The 20,421-nt window shown below is 43.9% G+C and overlaps 1 protein-coding gene across 1 annotated transcript in view; it reads right to left on the minus strand.

Annotated features, from left to right (window-relative positions):
* NFE2L3 (NFE2 like bZIP transcription factor 3) overlaps positions 1–20,421 on the minus strand; it is a 32,681-nt gene that overhangs the window by 11,080 nt on the left and 1,180 nt on the right. The gene's annotated exons all lie outside the window — the stretch shown is intronic.

Here is a 20,421-nt window from a genome sequence, read left to right on the forward strand (position 1 = left end):
GGGGTTGGGGGTAGTGGTGGCAGGAAGAAGAAATAACAAACTGTCATTTAAGAGTGGCTAGGGAAAGTTTGTTGAGGAAGGTGCTACTTTAGCTGAGATCTAAAAAAAAAAAAAAAAAGGTTCAGACACAATATTCAGCTTATTGCCTTGTTACTCTACTGTGTTTAATTAGCTACTTAATTTGCTTCCAATCTTCTCAATATAAAAATGCCCTCATACAACATGTTTGCACAGATGTGAGTGGAAAAACCTCCTTCCACTCTTTTATTTATTTATTTTTTACCAGAGCACCGCTCAGCTCTGGCTGATGGTGGTGTGGGAGGCTGAACCCGAGACTTCTGGAGCCTCAGGGAAGAGTCTCTTCGCATAATCATGTAACTATCTACTCCTGCCCTCTTCCACTCTTTTTATTCCACCCAGCAGTAACTCAAAAATGTTATCATAATGCATATGCGAAAGAGTTTTATGCCTGAGATTCTCTGAGATCCCAGGTTCCAACCCCCTAGGCACCACCATAACCCAGAGCTGAGCAGGGATCTGGTTAAAATAAGTCTGTGGCAATTTAAATCCCTTTCAGTAATGGTTGAAAGTACCAATCTGGTAAAAACTGAGACCTTGTCTAGGTTTGATTTTTTTATTTCTCTGTGATGAAGCATCTCCCTCAAAATTGAAAAACTTCATTTTCTGTAAGTTGCGCCTTTTTCTTTTCTTTTTTTTAAAATATATTTCAGGGGGCCAGATGGTGGCACGTTACAGTACACAAGGACCGAGGTTCAAGCCCCTGGTTCCCACATGAGGGGCAAAGTTCATAAGTGGTGAAGTAGTGTCACAGGTATCTCTTTGTCTCGTCCCCTACCCTCTCAATTTCTGACTATCTCTATCCAATAAATAAAGATAATTAAAAAGAGAGAGGTACAGAAAGACCAGAGCACTGCTCATCTCTGGCTTATTGTGGGGCTAAGGACTGAATCTAGGACCTCAGAGCCTCAAGTGGATTCATGGTGCAGGCACTGAGCCCCAGCAATAACCCTAGAGGCAAAAAGACATATATATGCTGAACAGTCCTTCAAAAGAAGACTTTAAACTTATGTGACCATCTCTGGTATTTTCTCATACTCCATCATCTACTCTGGGTTTGTTCCTTAATATCTTGCTAATGAAAAGGGTAAATGCAATTCACTAGGGGCTCTAATTTCAGTACCAAGGTGTGTGAAATCAATGGCGACCATAAAGACAGACTCTTGACTCAGCTAGAGAGCAAGTTCTAGGTAAGAGAATGCCTGAGATGGGTGGGGGTAGATAGCATAATGGTTATGCAAACAGACTGTCATGCCTGAGGCTTTGGGAGTCCCAGGTTTGAATCCACCCCTACACCACCATAAACTAGAGCTGAGCAGTGCTCTAGTTTAAATAAATAAATGAGAGAAAAAAAAATGCCTGAGACTAAAAGAGTCAAGGGCAGAAAGTCATGGTCAAAATAGGGACTTGAGCTTTCCTGCCTACTAATATTTATTTCTTCCTCTTCAGTCACAAAGAGAGGCAAGAGAGACAAAAGGTGAAATCTGAATCAAATCATTCCATGTTGAAAATCTGGGGGAGTCGGGAGGTAGCACAGTGGGTTAAGCGCATGTGGCGCAAAGCACAAGGACAGGCATAAGGATCGCGGTTCAAGCCCCCGGCTCCCCACCTGCAGAGGAGTTGCTTGACAGGCAGTGAAGCAGGTCTGCAGGTGTCTGTCTTTCTCTCCCCCTCTCTGTCTTCCCCTCCTCTCTCCATTTCTCTCTGTCCTATCCAACAACGACAATAACTACAACAATAAAAAAAAGAAAAAAAAAGAAAATCTGGGTTCCTGAGAGGGCCTTTTTTAGCCCTGTAAATAAGTGGACATGATTTAACACTAAAATCCAGCCCATTTTTTGAGGGGGGAAACAGTATTACAAAATTATGGTGGATAACAGGTACAGACAATGTCTGTCCAAATAGTCATTCTTGCCCAGTGGAGAAAGAGAAGACTGAATAACTTGAGAGAGGACTGGGGAAGGAGGTGGTTCAGGCGTGGAACTTATAGGGTCCTGGGTTCAATCCTCCACACTGGACTAAAACAAAATAAACAAGAAGAAATGTAGTAGCTAGGCAGGGAGGTACCTTAGCAGGTAAAACATGAACCCCAGGTTTGAACCCTTGCACTTCATATGCCAGAACATAATTTTGACCTCTCTTTCATAAAATAAATGCATCTTTCTTTAAAAAAGGGAGGGGGACAAAATAGTCCATTTGGATAGTGTGCTTGTTTTGTCATAGGCATGACCCAGGTTAGAGCCTGGCCCCCAACTGTACTGGAGAAGTTCCTGTGCTGTGGTGCCTTTCTTTCTATGGTAGTGGGGGAAACCCCAGTGATGACCAAAATAAATAAATTATCTTGATGGCAATCTGAAAAATGCTGAATACACAGCCTAAGAATTCAATAATTCCCAGCTCTTTGTCCATCAGCTACCATTTACTGAAATCCTTTTGCAAAGACATCGGAAACAGGCGGCATATGAAGACATAAATGAGAAGAATTTTTCCCTGGTTATTAGGGTGCACATAAAGATGTCCAATCCAGATCCCTTTCCAGGAAGGGTTTGTGACAGCTGCTGGGGAATTGTGGGAAGAAGAGTCGCTAGCTGTGCCTTTACAGAAAGTCACACCTGCACAGAGTAGCCTCATCTGAGGTCACACCCTTGCCAGGGTACTGACATCCTATGACTGGTCAGGGAGGGTATAAAGGCCACCTTGTTCCAATGAGTCAATTGTGCTACACCACATACCCCAGGTTTCCTTAACTTGCATCACAGTTTGACCTCTGTTCTATCTAATCCTGTTTTTCTTTTTGGTTTCCCTTTCATGGCTGCAAGTCTGAAACATCCTTACAAACATCCTTCACATTCAGTTCAGGGTTAGAGCCCCATTCCCAGAGAACACAACTTCTCTGCTATCTTAAGGGATAGAGAGAAGAGACCAGAATCTTAAGGCAAGAGCTGGGTAGAGGATTGAGTAAATACAAATATTTCTATTCAGAAAGTGAAAAAGGTCTAGCTTCATACCTGTGATAAACTCTAATAGTTTAGTTTGTAGTCTGTGAGATCCCACAAATCTATGTGAGGAGGGTTCAGGGGCAAAAATAAAATAAAATAATAAATTAATTTGAATGGCCTATTCTTACAGCTATGTGACTGTTTCCCTGCCTGTAATAATGAGAGCATAGAGAGTCAGGGCGGTAGCGCAGCGGGTTAATTGCACATGGTACTAAGCACAAGGACCGGCACAAGAATGCCTGTTCAGGTCCCCGGCTCCCCACCTGCAGGGAAGTCGCTTCACAGGCGGCGAAGCAGGTCTGCAAGTGTCTTTCTCTCCCCCTCTCTGCCTTCCTCATCTCTCTCCATTTCTCTCTGTCCTAACAATGACGACATCAATAACAACAATAACTACAACAACAATAAAAAAACCAAGGCCAACAGAAGGGAAAATAAATATTTTTTAAAAATTTAAATGACAGCATAATATACTTTTAAAAAAAGATTTACTGGGGTTTTTGGGGTTGTGCAGCGGGTTAAGCACATATGGTGTGAGGCACAAGGACCAGCACAGGGATCCTGGTTCGACCCCCCACACACATTGGTTCCCCACCTGCAGGGAGGATGATGGGGGTCTCTTCGCAGGTAGAGAAGCAGGTACGCAGGTGTCTTTCTTTCCCCCCCTGTCGATTTCCCTTTGTCCTACCCAACAACGACAGCAATAACAACAATGATAAAACAAGGGCAACAAAAGGGGAAAAATAGCCTCTAAGAGCAGTGGATTCGTAATACAGGAGTCCCAGCAATAACCCTGGAGGCAAAAAAAAAAAAAATTCTTATGAGAAAGAAAAGAGAAGGGGAGAGAAAATGGAAACATCATTCTGGCATATGTGATTCCAGGGACTCAACTTAGGATCTAATGCTTGAGAGTCTAAATGGGTGATCTGTGTCACCTCTCAGGCCGTAAATACAATATTTTATTTTATTTTATTTTATTTCCTTCCTTCCTCACTCCTTTCTTTACTTCTTGCCACCAGGCTTACCACTGAGGCTTGGTGCCCGCACAAAGAATCTGTCACTCCTGGGAGTCGGGTGGTAGCACAGCGGGTTAAGCGCACGTGGCGCAAAGCGCAAGGACCAGCACAAGGATCCTGGTTCTAGCCCCTGGCTCCCTACCTGCAAGGGAGTGGCTTCACAGGCAGTGAAGTAGGTCTGCAGGTGTCTCTCTTTCTTTCCCCCTCCTTATTGTCCCTCCTCTTTCCATTTCTCTCTGCCCTATCCAACAACAATGGCATCAACAACAACAGTTAACTACAACAATAAAACAAGGGCAACAAAAGGGAAAATAAAATAGTATTTTCCAATCATGTTTCTTTTTAAATATTTATTTTTCTTATTTTATTTTTGCCTCCAGGGCTATCACTGGGGCTCAGTGCCTGCACCACAAATCCACTGCTCCTGAAGGCCACTTTTCCCATTTTGTTGCCTTTGTTATTATTGTTGTCATTGCTATTGTTGTCGTTGGATAGGACAGAGAGAAATCACAAGAGGAGGGGAGACAGAGAATGGGAAAGACAGACATCTGCAGACCTGATTCACCGGTTTTGAAGCAACCCCCCTGCAGGTGGGGAGCTAGGGCTGTCCTTGCACTTTGTGCCATGTACGCTTAACCCACTGCACTACCACTAGACCCCCAATATTTATTTATTTCATATAAGAGACTGCAGAGTGAAACATAGAGTCCAGAGCAGGTGGTCCGGGAGGTAAAGCACTGGACTCTTAAGCATGAAGTCTCCAGTTTGATACCTGGCAGCACATGTACCACCAGAGTGATGTCTGTTTCCTTCTCTCTCCTGTCTCATTAATAAATAAATTCTTAAAAAGGAGAGAGTGAGTGTCAGTCCAGAGTAGCACTCCGACACATGTATTTTCCAGAAATTGAACTTGGCACATCATGTTTACAAGTTCAAAGTAGTGTTGGGTATACTGAATATTTATGAGACATGCTCAATCTAAAGAATAGACAAGTTAAACCCATCATTAAGTTACTTTTTATTTGTATGTAGGTGATTTTTGCTCTTGTGTGACTGGGACTCAGTTAAAAAGTTTCCACCTTGTCATAGGAAGCTATCATAAACCTGTAAGCTGGGCCACTTATTCACAACTGAACAACCCCCCCCCAATTTTTTAAATATATTTTTTAAACTTTTTATTTAATTAATTTATTTATTCCCTTTTGTTGCCCTTGTTGTAGTTATTGATATCGTTGGGTAGGAAAGAGAAAAATGGAGAGAGGATGGGAAGACAGAGAGGGGGAGAGAAAGATAGACACCTGCAGATCTGCTTCACCACCTGTGAAGTGGCTCCCCTGCAGGTGGGGAGCCAGGGGCTGGAACCAGGATCCTTACTCTGGTCCTTGTGCTTTGCACCACCTACGGTTAACCCACTGCACTATCACCGGATTCCCACACACACTTGTATAGAACCAGCACCTGCTAGAAAAGTCCTCCCTGTGGGACTTCTGGAGGTGTGGCTATGGAGCTGTTTCAGATCACTCCCCTGGTAAACTAGAAAAAGCAGCAACAGCAGCAACAACAAACAATGACTGGAAATACAATGGAGTTTCCTCAGAAACTAAGCCACAGCATAGTGTAGATGCATGTGGCCAGTGGGTAGAAAAGAGGTGAGGGAGAGATTCTTAGAACTCAAGAAGCTGTACTTAGTTATGATTGGCACCAAAATGGGAGTTACCCAGCAGAGCACATGGCCCGTGGCAGGAAAGTTGGTCTGGATGCTTAACCTGTGACCAAACTCAGGGACAAAAGAATATTGAATTAGCTCCTACAGCTGGCTAGAAAAATAAATCCTGAGGGAGTCAGGCGGTAGCACAGTGGGTTAAGCGCAGGTGCGCGAAGCACAAGGACCGGCTTCCCCACCTGCAGGGGAGTCGATTCACAGGCAGTGAAGCAGGTCTGCAGGTGTCTACCTTTCTCTCTTCCTCTGTCTTCCCCTCCTTTCTCCATTTCTCTGTCCTAACAATGACGACATCAATAACAACAATAATAACTACAATAAAACAACAAGGGAAACTAAATAAATATTTAAAAAAAGAAAGAAATCTTAATTTTTGGGTGGCAGAACAAGGGATTAGCAGCTGCAGTGATTCGCTCCAAGGACTGAGTTAAAACAACTGTTAGCAAAGTCCTCCCCACTAGAACCTGCTCTGCAGGGAAGTGACACGTTCCATTTTCCAGAGATCCAGAACATTCTTGGTTTCGGCCCCTTAGCTCAAACTGGGTTCTCCATGTCTATAATCCCAAGTGTTCTAGGTTTTCTCTTGCGATGCTTTTACCTTAAATGACAGCTACTTAGGTCTTCCTTTACCACTGGGAGGTAAACTTATAACATGTTCTCCAGCTGCCATTCAGCCTTGTCTCCACTGTAAGAAGCAGAGTTGATCCTGACATGAACATGTTCTGAATCAATGAAGATAGAGGTAAAGGGAAAGCAAAGAGCAAAGTTGGGCACTTTCTCTTCTCCTTGCCAAGTCTTTGAAACTCCTGGTAATTTGTAATGTGATTACTTAGTCTGTACTTAATACATGTTGGGACCTGAACAGAGTAATGGAGAGTTTGACCCTAACAACACTTTTTGAAGCGTCCCAGTTTGGGCTTAGCTGGAGCTTTCACTTGTTCATCTGGGGGAGAAAGGACCGAGACCTGCTTTGACCTTCAAGGCTGGATAAACCTTCAAAGACAGAGAACAGTACGGTGCCTAAGAGAAGAATGACATCATGGGGGGGGGGGGTGAAGTCCAGAGAATTCTGAGGGCTGTCTCTTGACTGGAGGAACAAGTTGTTGTAATCAGGTCTAGCGAGAAATGAGGAGCCAGATAAAGAAAGGCTGTGTCCTATTTGGCCTGGGTGGCTTTTAATAGCATTTATAATAATTATAGCTCAAATTTATTGAGCACTCGCTGTGGGCCAAGTAGGCACTGCATACATGATCTCATTTACATTGCTTAGCATCTCTGTAAAGGTAGGCAGTGTTATTATCTCCTTTCACAGAGGAGAAAAACAAAGCATAGAGAGGTTAACCAGCTTGCCTGAAGTCACATAGCTAGTAAATGACTGCGCCAGGATTTGACTTCAGGTACTTTTCCTTTATAGCCTGCTCTGAGGCACCATACTGGTTCTTGTTTGCCCTTCCAGGTCCTTGTGGATCCCACAGAAGTTGTCCCTTATAGACTGTGGGGTTCCCCTGCTGACTGGCCTCAGTGGGGAGCTATAGTGGGGAGCTCAGTGGCCAGCTATAGACCAATTTCTCTCCTCTCCGTGTGTTACAAACTCCTTGAGAGGCTGCTTCTGTCACGTATTTCTCCTCTTACATAGAAATTCCTATCACCCGCCCAGGCTGGTTTCCGCCCAGGAAGATCTACCTGCGAACAAGCCCTGGCCCTCTCAACTTACATTGAAAATGGATTCCAGAAGAATTTAAAGACAGGTGCTGTCTTTGTTGATCTCACAGCAGCCTATGACACGGTCTGGCACCGTGGTCTCCTAGTCAAGATCTCAAGATGCCTGCCTCCATGGGTGGCCAACACTATATCGTTTCTTCTCCAAAACAGAAGATTCCGGGTACATCTGGGTGACAAGTCTAGCAGATGGAGACTTGTCTCAAGTGGCCTCCCCCAGGGCTCTGTTCTGGCTCCTACGCTATTTAATATTTACATCAATGACCTCCCAGAAACTTCTTCAAGGAAGTTCATCTACGCCGATGACATCTGCTGTGCAACTCAGGCATCCAACCAAGTTCGACATCCTCGAGGAAACACTCACCAAAGACATGTCTCTGATATCTGATTACTGTAAAAAATGGCGACTAATCCCTAGCACTGCAAAAACGGTATCATCTGTTTTCCATCTACACCATGCCTCGGCCTCGCGTGAGCTTAATGTGCAGCTTGGCGATACGAGAATCCGGCATGAAGCCCAGCCAGTCTATCTTGGCGTTACTCTCGATCGCACCCTGTCATTTCACGAACATCTCATAAAAACTGCAGCAAAGGTGGGCGCGAGGAATCACATCATTGCAAGACTGGCCAGCTCCTCATGGGGCGCGAGCGCTTCCACACTACGATCATCATCTCTGGCATTATGCTATTCCACTGCAGAATACTGTGCCCCAGTATGGTTCCGTAGCCCCCATGTCCACTTGGTCGATTCCAAATTATACTCCTCCATGAGGATAATTTCTGGAACCATCCGTTCCACCCCGGTTCCATGGCTGCCAGTTCTTAGCAACATCGCCCTGCCAGATATTCGTCGGGATGCGGCATCATCTAAGTTCATTTCCCACGTCTACGCTCGACCGGACCTGCCAATATACGCGGCTATCTTCGCCCACCCTGTCCAACGCTTGACGTCTCGTCACCCAATCTGGTCCCCTACGCCTACACTGAACTTCTCTGTTCCAGACTCTTGGAAACAGAGCTGGCAGTCAGCTGAGGTAAAGAACAAACACCTCATCACAGTCCCCTGCAAGCGTCAACCCGGCTTTGACCTAGCACGTTATGATTGGGCCCTGCTCAGTCGCTATCGAACAGGCCATGGCCGGTGTGCCGCTATGTTCCACCGCTGGGGAGCCAGAGATGACCCGAACTGCCCCTGCGGCTACAGACAGACTATGACCCACATAATCAACGACTGCCACCTCTCCAGATTCAAAGGAGGTCTCGAAACTTTACATCAGGCTCAACCTGACGCTGTTGACTGGCTACGGAAGAAGGGCAAACGCTAGAAGAAGAAGAAGTGGGGATCAGCAGTTACAGGCAGAAGAGCAGAGGTGGGGCAAGGACAGAGAGGTCAGGGTGTTGCTTCCTCCCACCCCCTTGATTGGAAGACAACTTCTGTTCACCTGACTCTGGTAAAACTTGTGCCTCCTCTTCTGGCCGGGGGTATCTGGGGTGCCTTCAAATCCACTTAAATCTCTTTACTTGAGCCATCTAGGGTGGATTCTGCTTCCTTCCTAGCCTCAATTACACCACCACTGCCCACAGTGACTCCCACTTGCTTCATTCACCCTGAGTGGAACTAGGAAAACAGAGTGGGAGGAGCTGACTCCGTATGACTAATGTTCCAGTCTGCCTGAACATCACCTTATCATGCAAAACAACTGGCAACAGTTGAGGTGTGGATCTTGTTTGGATTGTGAATCCAACAAAGCAACTGAGAAACATAAATGACAGATCTGGGGAAATTTGAATTCTGACTGGACATTTGGTGATAGTAAAGGAACATTGATTTCTTTATTAGGTGTGCTAATGACTCTCTCTCTGCCCTCTCAATTTCTCTGTCTGTATTTAAAATAAAATAAAATAAAAAAGCAAGTCCTTCTATTTTAGGAATTTATATTGAAACATTTTCAGATGATGCCTGGTACCTATGAAAGGTATTCAATGAAGTTAGTGAAGAAGAATAAGAAAGGAACATAGCTGGGCCTTTTCTCTTTTTCTTGCTTAGCCACTGCAAAGAAATGGCAAATAAATCACAAGAAATAATGTCTGGGGTTTGCGTCAAAATAACTGAAGGGTGGAAGGGAGGGCAAAGTAATATTTACATTAATATTTACATCATGGAGACCTCTACTCGATTATTCTTTTTTTATATAAATTTTTTATTATTGTTATTTATTGGATAGAGACAGCCAGAAATCAAGAGGGTGATAAGAGAGGGAGGGAGACAGAGAGACACCTGCAGCACTGCTTCACCACTTGAAAAGCTTTCCCCCTGCAGGTGGTTACCAAGGGCTCCAACCTGGGTCCTTGCACATTGTAATTAATACGTGTGCTCAACCAGATGCACCACCCGCTCCCCCCCCCACCCCGGCCAATTATTCAAGAACTTTTAGGCTAGATGCAGGAATGCATGAACATTAGCTGTATAATTCTGACAAGTGGAGCTTCATTTAAGTAGTACCTCCACCATAACAGGTTTTTTTTTTTTTACCTCTCCAGAACATTCTCTCCAGTTCGTAGAACTTTACCACAAGTTTTAAACTGTGTTTGCACAGTTCTGCATTCACTATGAGTTCTCTTTGCCAGATAGTTCCTCATCTCCCAGCAAAAAGTCAGAACTTGAGATACCTGGGAAACTAGAGCGCTAGCCCTAACTCTACGACCTATGCTGTCCCTTTGCCCTGGTCCTTTAATTATTCTGAGGGGTAAATTGATAGAAAGCTGGGCTTTTTGCCAGATCCCTTTTCCATTCAGGTATTGCTGATGTCAGGAGATCAGGGGAGGAGCAGTATGGCTGAGGTCATTTGGAGAGGAACAAGGATCATCTAGAGCTCTGGTGAACTTCACATTCTGAGGCCCTGTCCCGGCAACTCTGCATTTGGACAAGTAGCCCAGAAAACTGATAGTCACTAGATCAGTCTTGGATAAACTCAGTTCTAGAAAAAGGTTAGGAAGTTCTTCCCTCACATGAGCTTTCAGGGCTCTGTCTCCTAAACAAGTCCAAGGTGTCCTTCACAAGAATTCCTAACAATTCTTCAAATGTCTGAGGACAGGAATCATGTTTGTTCCTTAGTTTAACCACTGCAGGGTGAAACACCCTACCTTCTTAAACTGTTTTCCTACCTTGGGGGGAAAAAAAGGGCCCTTCAGTATCAAAGCAGGTCTCAGCATGACCATCACTGGTGATCTCTAGAAGACAGGGTTTCTTCAAGTTCAGGAGCACTAAAAGCTTTTTTTTTTTTTTTTACCAGAGCACTGCTCAGCTTTGGCTTAAGGCGGTGTGGGGGATTGAACCTGGGACTTGAGAGCCTCAGGCATGGAAGTCTCTTTGCATAACCATTATGCTATACCCTCACCCTAAAGCAGATTTCATGAATATGTATTCCCATGCTGGGAACTATACTGGCCCTATTAATATAAATTGTTATGCAACCCTCACAGAACTCTTTCCCCCCAAAACACTAGTATTTTCATTTCACAATTTGGAAATAAGCACCACCAGAGGCTGCCCACGAAGAGACGGAGGTGGAATGATGTGCTGTTTACACATTAGGCTGCACTACCCAGTTATTCAACTGAACACTAATTTAGGCATTGCCCTGTAAAGCATTTTGTAGATGTGGTTAGTAGCTACAACCCAACCAGGTGCCTCTAAGGGAAAGAGATTCTCTCTGATAATCTGAATGGGCCTTATCCAGTCAATGGAAGGGCCTGAAGAGCAACACTGACATTCCCTTGAAGGTGAAAAAATTTGTTTCAAAGGTAGCAGCCAGCAGCACCCGCTTAGTTTCCAGCCTTTCTATAGCTTGGACTTGCCACCATTCACTCGCAATCATGTCAGCCAATTCCTTGAAATAAATTCTTTAAAGATACATATAATGTGGGAGTCAGGCTGGTTAAGCGCACATGGAGGCAAACGCTAGAAGAAGAAGCGCACATGGAGCAAAGTGCAAGGACCGGAGTGAGGATCCTGGCTCCCCACATGTAGGGGAATCGCTTCACAGGCGGTGAAGCAGGTCTACAGGTGTCTTATCTTTCTCTCCCCCTCTCTCCATTTCTCTATCCTATCCAACAACGACGACATCAATAACAAAAATAACTACAACAACAATAAAAAAGGGCAGCAAAAGGGAAAATATTTTTTTAATTTAATTTTATTTATTTTTTCCCTTTTGTTGCCCTTGTTGTTTTATTGTTGTAGTTATTATTGTTGTTGTCGTTGTTGGATAGGACAGAGAGAAATGGAGAGAGGAGGGGAAGACAGAGAGGAGGAGAGAAAGATAGACACCTGCAGACCTGCTTCACCGCCTGTGAAGCGACTCCCCTGCAGGTGGGGAGCCAGGGTTTGAACCGGGATCCTTATGCCGGTCCTTGTGCTTTGCGCCACCTGCGCTTAACCCGCTGTGCTACAGCCCGACTCCCATAAATAAATATTTAAAAAAAATTTTTAAAAAGATATATATAATGTGGGAGTCAGGCGGTAGTGCAGCGGGTTAAGCGCACATGGTGCACAGCACAAGGACCAGTATAAGGATACCAGTTTGAGCCCTGGCTCCCCACCTGTAGGGGAATTGCTTCACAGGCGGTGAAGCAGGTGTATGGGTGTATCTTTCTCTCCCCCTCTCTGTCTTCCCCTCCTCTCTCCATTTCTCTGTCCTATCTAACAACAACAACATTAATAACAATAACTACAACAATTTTTTTAAAAGGCAGCAAAGAGGGAAAATAAATATAAAAAATTAAGATATATATAAAAGATATATATAATGTAATGTAAATATTTATGTAATATACATTATTATATGTGTGTTATTTCTGTCCTCTACAGAACCATAACTGATACATATGGGAACTCAGTTCTACACAGTCTCAATAGGCAACACCTTACCTCTGTGCCACTGCCCACACCCAATCAACACCCCTCAAAGTTCAACTGTCAGCTCCCCAAGTGTGTACTTGGGCCTTGGGCAGATTCAGTTACTCAGCGTATGGGAATATTAACATAGATCCCTAGCAACTATATAAATGTTGGGGACAGGATATTCATCTTCAAAAGGCTACCATAAATGGGAGCAGTTTGTTTTCACATCTGAGGTTTTTGTAGGGGGGAGGTATGTCTTAATCAGTGCTTATATACAGTGACCTATTGTATTCTGGGCAAGGTCATTAACTTGCTATATAACTTTAGGCAATCCTGAGTTTCACCATCTGATTAATTATAATGTCAACCTGAAAATCTGCTTTCCACTGCCCCCATGCACTCAAACTGGCACTAGGACTTTGGATCCCATCAGGACTTTGGATCTGACCTACATTCAAGATGGAACTCTGGCCTTGAAAGTACCCCAAACACATTTGAGCTCACAGTATCCTTAAAGTTCGATAAAGCTACCATGGAGGGATGGATGAAGAATGCTCAGAGACACAGATGGAATTGCCTGCCCCTAGGTGCTGTGTGCAGGTTAAAGTAAAAACTCGGTTTCTACATTCAAGACACTGAATCAAAGTAGAGGATGCCAAACCCCATAAGAGGAATGCTACAAAGTGCAATAGGGCTCAGGAAAAAAAAAAAAAAAAAAACAGGAAGTGTCTGTAGATGAGGTGACAGTTGAGATGAGTCTGGGAATTAAAAAAACAAAGAAAAGAGAAAAAAAAAAACAACCAACAACCAAAAGCAGGAGGAATGAAAGAAGTCATTCTAGGCAAAGGTAATAGTGACAGACAAAGAAGCATGGGGTTGTCTGAGGAAAAGGGAGAAAGTTTTAGCTGGAAAGTAGGTTACAGAAAGAGCATCAGTTGAGCTCAGCTAGAGTTGTTGGGGAGTTGGGTCATGAAGAAAAAAAGGGGAGGTTTGAATGGCAAAATGTTGAACTGGCAGTGAATGAGGAAGCAATGAATACCCCCAAATGAAAACAGAGAGGTGATGAATCGCAGAGAGGGTATTATAGAGCCTCAGCTGAATTTGCGCCAGCAGCTAAATTATAGAGGGCTTCTCCTGTACCACCCCTAGTAGATTTCTATTATTTCATTTACTCTTTTTTTTTAATTTTATTTATTCATTTTTCCTTTTTGTTGCCCTTGTTGTCTTTTTATTGTTGTTGTAGTTTATTATTGTTGTTGTTATTGATGTCGACGTTGTTGGACAGGACAGAGAGAAATGGAGAGAGGAGGGGAAGACAGAGAGGGAGAGAAAGATAGACAACTGCAGACCTGTTTCACCGCCTGTGAAGCGACTCCCTTACAGGTGGAGAGCTGGAGGCTCGAACCAGGATCCTTACACTGGTCCTTGGGCTCTGCACCATGTGCGCTTAACCTGCTGTGCTACTGCCGGACTCCCTCCTTTACTCTTTACTCCTTTTTCTCAACATTTTTTTTTTCCTACCAGAGCACTACTGCTCAGTTCTAGCTTATGGTGGTGGTGTGGGGGTTGAACTTGGGACTGTAGAGGCTCAGGGATGAGAGTTCTCTTTGCATAGTCATTATGCTATCTACCCCTGCCCTCATTTACTCCTTATAATTCTTTGACCACTCCATTTTACAGAAGGAAACCATGACCGAAGGTTCAGAAGTTAAGGGGGCCCAGTGGCTAGCACACCTGGTTGAGCACACAGGTTACAATGTGCAAGGAGCAGGGTTTCAGGAGGAAAGCTTTGTGAATAGTGAAGCGGTGCTGCAGGTCTCTCCCCCCCCCCACCCCACCCCATCCCTCTCAAATTTTGGCTGTCGCGACCCAATAAATAAAGATAATAAAGAATTAAAAAGAAAAATAGACGATAAGGAATCTGCTCTAGGTCACAATCAGTGGCAGAATTAAGATTCTCTGGATACCCTAGATGGTCTGATTCCAGAGTAACACGCTACATTAGGGCAGCTCTACAGTAGCTGGCTTGTGTCAGGGCCTGGATGTTGTGCTGACTTCTGACTTGAACTGAGAAGCAGGGGAAATGAAGAGGATAATAATGATACATTGCAGAGCTGAGATCTGTGCAACATATTAACTGAGGTGAAACTGACCAGAAGGAAAAAAGTTTGAACAAAGATTCCCCAGGACTGTTGCATATCAAACCAATAAAAGTCTGATTTCCTCATAAGCATATGCCAGGTCCTACTCCAAATGACCCAATACATAGACCAGCTGCTCCAAGATATGGATGGCTTCACTTCCAAAGACTGGTGTCTAACGGGGCAGCAAGTTGAATGTTCCAAGAATTGCCAGGGAAAAGGCAACTGGTGACAAAGTAATGACATGCGTTGTGTTCCTCAAAGTTCATGTTGTAATCCTAACAATCAGGACCTCAGAATGTGACTGTATTTGGAAATTGTGCTCTTGTTGATGTAATCTGTTAAGAATGGGTTCATATTGGAGTAGGGTAGACCCCTATTAAATACAACTAGTGCTCATTTAAAGAGGGACATTTGGGTATGAACAGGCATAAAGGACAATGCCATGTGCGGGTGAAGGTAGAGGTCAGAGTGGAAAAGTAGAAACCAAGGATTGCCAAAGTACCACACATCAGGAGACAGGCACAGAACAGGTTCTCCCTCAATTATGAGAGTGAGAGAGGGCGAGGGAGAGGGATATGGACCTGAGGCACTGCTACACCACTGATGAAGCTTCCTTGCTGTGGGTGAGGTTTGCCCAGCCCTGATAAGGGTGGGGAGCAGAGGCTCAAACCCTATTCTATACACAATAGTATATGTACTTTACAGGGGTGCCCCCCAGTATCTTTAAAAAGAAGAGAATCAAAACAACAAGGGCAACAAAAGGAAATAAAGAAGTAAATAAATAAATAAAAATTAAAAAAAAAGAGAGAGAGAGCCAGGGGTCAGGTGGTCGCGCAGTGGGTTAAGCGCAAGTGACACCGAGTGTAAGGACCAGCGTAAGGAGCCCGCCCTGCTCCCCACCTGCAAGGGAGTCGCTTCACAGGCGGTGAAGCAGGTCTGCAGGTGTCTCTCTTTCTACCCCCTCTGTCTTCCCCTCCTCTCTCCATTTCTTTCTGTCCTATCCAACAACGACATCATCATCAACAACAATAACGACAAGATAAAAAACAAGGGCAACAAAAGGGAAAATAAGTAATAATTTTTTTAAAAAGAAGAGAATCAACTCCTGTTTCTCGGTTGTTTTCTGTTTTTCTTTTACTACTTACTCTTCTCCCCATTGCAAATTTCTGTCCCTATTCTTGTATTCAATAAACTTTGTAATGTAAATGGGGGGGGTTTCCCTCAAAGGTCTCAGAAGGAAACAATTCCTTGACCTCCATCTTTGCATGCAGAACTGTCAGAGACTATACTTTTGATGTTTGAGCCATCCAGTTTGTGGTGCTTTGTTCTAGGACACCAATACAGTGACTTATACAATCCTTGTAAGTGAATTAAGTTATCTAATGTACAACTTTGCTGTGCTACAATGTATGTAATTGTGAGACTATTTCTGCATCACAGTTGTGAAATAAAAACCAGAAAGAATCTGAGATTTTATCTGTTGCCGACTGTTTCGGCATCAGGACTAGTTTTAATTTTAAATGAAAATGAATTTTTTATTGATCAAGAACTTTCTTTCTCTTCCCTTTGCTCTTAAAAAGAGAGATTTACTGTTGTTTACTACATATAAGAGTTCCACATGCAACGAAGAAAAAGAGAGAGAATCCAAAGCACACTCTTGCACATACAGGACTGGGGATCTAAACAGGACCTCAAGCATTCAAATCTATGCTCTACCAGCTGAGATATTTGCCCAGCTATAACCTCTACTCTTAGAAAAAAAGTAGAAAAAAAGTACTGGGAGTCGGGCTGTAGTGCAGCGGGCTAAGCACTAAGCGCAGGTGGCACAAAGCACAAGGACCGGCATAAGGATCCCGGTTCGAACCCCAGGTCCCCACCTGCAGGGGAGTCGCTTCACAGGCAGTGAAGCATGTCTGCAGGTGTCTATCTTTCTCTCCTCCTCTCTGTCTTCCCCATCTCTCTCCATTTCTCTCTGTCCTATCCAACAACGACAACAACAATAATAACTACAACAATAAAACAACAAGGGCAACAAAAGGGAAAAAATAAATAAAATAAATATAAAAATTAAAAAAAAAAGAAAAAAAGTACTGACTGGTAGTGGGGTGGGGGGAGCGCAGTGGGTTAAGCACACATGGCGTGAAGCGCAAGGACTGGCTCAAGGGTCCCAGTTCGAGCCCTGGCTCCCCACCTGCAGGGGAGTCGCTTCACAGGCGGTAGGCGGTGAAGCAGGTCGGCAGGTGTCTTTCTCTCCCCCTCACAGTCTTCCCCTCCTCTCTCCATTTCTCTCTATCCTATCCAACAATGACGACATCAATAACAACAATAATAACTACAACAATTATAAAAAGGGCAACAAACAGGAAAATAAATATTTAAAAAAAAATTTTTTTTTTAAAGACTATACCAAATTCTCCTTTCACATGATGAAACTCAGCATAGTGGGCAGAAAGCCAAGAGGTCCTACTGGATCCCTTCACTTAGCACAAGGCTCCTCACTTAGCACAAGGCTTAAGTCACGTTGAGCCAACCACAAATCTTAATTTCAAAGTGGCAACAGCTCTCTGAAAGACTGCTGTGGCTGGGTTGTATGCAGACACCCCCTTTTTAGAAATGCTTGAAAATTCAGTTCAAATAAAAAACCCCATTCATTTTGGGGGTTTAACCTCTGAATTACTTTGAAGACCATGCATTTCTTCACTCATAAGTGAATGGTTGTGGTTATGAAGGGAAGCGTGTCTGTGCTGGGGGAATTCCAGATTACACTTTCAGGTAATGAAACCAAAGCCAAACTTCTCTTGCTACCTGGAAAACCCCCTATTCCAAAATATTTTTGCCTATGTACAAAACTTAAACTGTATAACCAAACTCTCACAAAAACTCACCTATAAGTCACCTAGAATTATTTATTTATTTATTTATTTATATTTGTTTTGTTTTTTCACCAGAGCACTGCTCAACTCTGGCTTATGGTGGTAAGAGGGATTGAACCTGGGACTTTGGAGCCTCAGGAATGAGAGTTCTCTCTGCATAACCATTATGCTATCTACCCTTCCTTCCTCCAGAATTGTCTCCTTAAAAACAAAACAGCCTCTGATGTTCCTGTGTGGTAAAACACTCCCTCTCTTCCATATTAAGCATTAAGAGGTGACAGCCATGGTTTTGAGTCCTTTGGCTAGTGGATAATTTGTTTCATTCTCATATTGATCCTGTGCTGACTCCTTTACTATTCTCATTGTGGAGGTGAGGAAAATGAAGTGCAGAAAGGTCAAGAAACTAACCCAAGGTAAAAAAAACTCTTAAGTGGTGAACCTGGGATTCCAAATCACTAGTCAGGCTCTAACACACTACAACCACTCCACAAGCAAACAACCAAGCTAGGAGAAAACAAAAACAAAATCAGACAAATGTGTGGGAGTAGATAGCATAATGGTATTGTTTAATAAATAGAAATATGGGGGAGCCAGGTGGTAGCACAGTGGGTTAAGCGCACGTGCAGTGAAGCGAAAGGACCGTCATAGGATCCCGGTTCGAGCCCTGGGCTCCCCACCTGCAAGGGAGTCACTTCACATACTGTGAAGCAGGTCTCCAGGTGTCTTTCTCTCCCCCTCCTCTCCATTTCTCTCTGTCCTATCCAACGACGACGACGACATCAACAACAAAAGCAATAATAACTACAACAACAACAACAATAAAAAAACAAGGGCAACAAAAGTGAAAAAAATTAAAAAATAGAAATATGGGACATTGGGGTAGATAGCATAATGGTTGTGCAAAGAGACTCTCATGTCTGAGGCTCCTGATTCCCAGGTTCAATCCCTGCACCACCAGCTGAGCAGTGCTCTGGTCAAAAAAAAAAAAAAAAAAGTGAGTTCAAAATGGAGTAGCTCCTGCTAAGGCCACAACTCCAAACCATCTCTTAGCCAACTAAATTGCCATTTCAACCCCACCCAAGAATGTAATTCAGATCAGTACTAGTCAACATCGGTAATCAACATAAGACTGGCCTGTCTTCCCCCACAGAAGGTTGGCATCTGGCCTGAATCAATCTTTTTCACTTACTAAAAGACCCTGTCTATCCCTTTTCTGACTTATAAAACTCTTCCATTCTGTATACTCCATGGAAGCAACCTTCTGTTAGCTAGATGCCAAAATAATATATTATAATTATATTATATTTAGTGTAATATATTTATCATTATATTATAATAATATATTAATGTATTATAATGCTGCCAAATATATTATTTAATAAAACCGGGGGCAGGGCACTGCCGCAGCGCATTAAGTGCACATGGGGTGAAGAGCAAGTACTGGCTTAAGGAGCCCGGTTCAAGCCCCCACCCCCCCTTTACCTGCACGCGCGCGGGGGAGGGGTGGTGGTGGTGATGGCGACACTTCACAGGCGGTGAGGCAGATCTGCAGGTGTCTATCTCTCTCCTCCTCTCTGGATTTCTCTCTGTCCTATCCAACAACAACAGCAATGGCAACAAGGGCAACAAAATGGGAAAAAATGGCCTCCAGGAGCAGTGGATTCTTAGTGCAGGCATTGAGCCCCAGCAATAACCCCAGAGACAAAAAATTAAAATAAAACCTCTTAGATACTTAAATTTACTTGATTGACTTGTTTTTTAACAGCACCAACTGGATACAAGGATGCCTGGCTTTTTTGTACCTCACCTACTTTGATTCATTGCCAGAATGAACAGAACCAGGTCATCCCTGCAGCTTCACAAATTCACGGTCCAGCAGGCCCACACCTGCCAGTGGGGAAGGCAATGGATGGGGAATGGCCCTAGGCAAACTTGACTCTCTTCCTTAAAAACCTAGACTAGAAGCCTCTAAGGAGTTCTGGCTCGACCTGGTCTTGGAGGGACCAGAGCTCCCTCCAAGGCAGGTTTGCCTGTTTAAATAGGTATCAACCAGGTGGAGTGGGGAAGGGACTGGAGGGCAACTTCTTGCAGAGCAGTCTTTCTTCCCTTTTAGGTCTTTGCAGACATTGCAGCCAGTTGGCATTCAGCTGTGAGAGGGCCAGTCAGTGCCCAGCACTGGGTTTCACCTCTATATGTCATACAATAAGGAGACAGTAGACTCAGGTGAGACCATCCTACAGGGTAAGATGGATAAGTGATCTGAGAAAACCTTCCCACAGTTTGAGCCCACCAGGACTTTCCCTTAATCCCCACCCCATTAATTCCAGAAAGAGGAAGGGATCAGATCTACATAACAGTGAATCACCAAGCACTTGGGCACAATGACCCTCCAGGAGAGGGTGGAGAAGCTTGTCTGGTGACTGCCTACACAAACAGGGCACCTCCGAAGAGCAGCAAACAAACCTGTCTGCACCAGTTCCCATTTTGCAAAAGATTACACTCATAAAAGAAAAAAAGAAAGAAAAAAAAAAAACCTTCTGAGAAACACTTGTTTAGAGAAATCCACCGTTAACAGCAAAGTTTACACCAAAGGATAATTTCAAAAGTTCCTCTGAAAGAACTCTCTGGATAAGGTGGTTTTGTAAAAATAGGTACTAAATGTCCTTAAACTTAAGTCATTGGGTGCACCAGATTCTGCAAAGAAGCAGATCCTGGTGAACTCTGTTTCTAAAAGAAGTTAAGCCCAATGGTGTCAAAGAGAACTTGTTCGTCTGATGTGATGGTCAAGGTACCTCCTACAGAAGATTCAGGAGGGAGGACTGTTAAGGATGGGTGATGGTTAAGACACAGTGGGGGTCCGTCTGCCATCGAGCCTCGGGGTGGCCCTAGGCTCCTCGATCCAGCAGAGCAGCAAAACCAATGGCAACTAGGGTAAAACCGCCAGTTTTATGGGACAGGACCGATGAGTTATG

The sequence above is a fragment of the Erinaceus europaeus genome, chromosome 8 (genome assembly GCF_950295315.1).
Source record: "Erinaceus europaeus chromosome 8, mEriEur2.1, whole genome shotgun sequence".
Classification (NCBI taxonomy): domain Eukaryota; kingdom Metazoa; phylum Chordata; class Mammalia; order Eulipotyphla; family Erinaceidae; genus Erinaceus; species Erinaceus europaeus.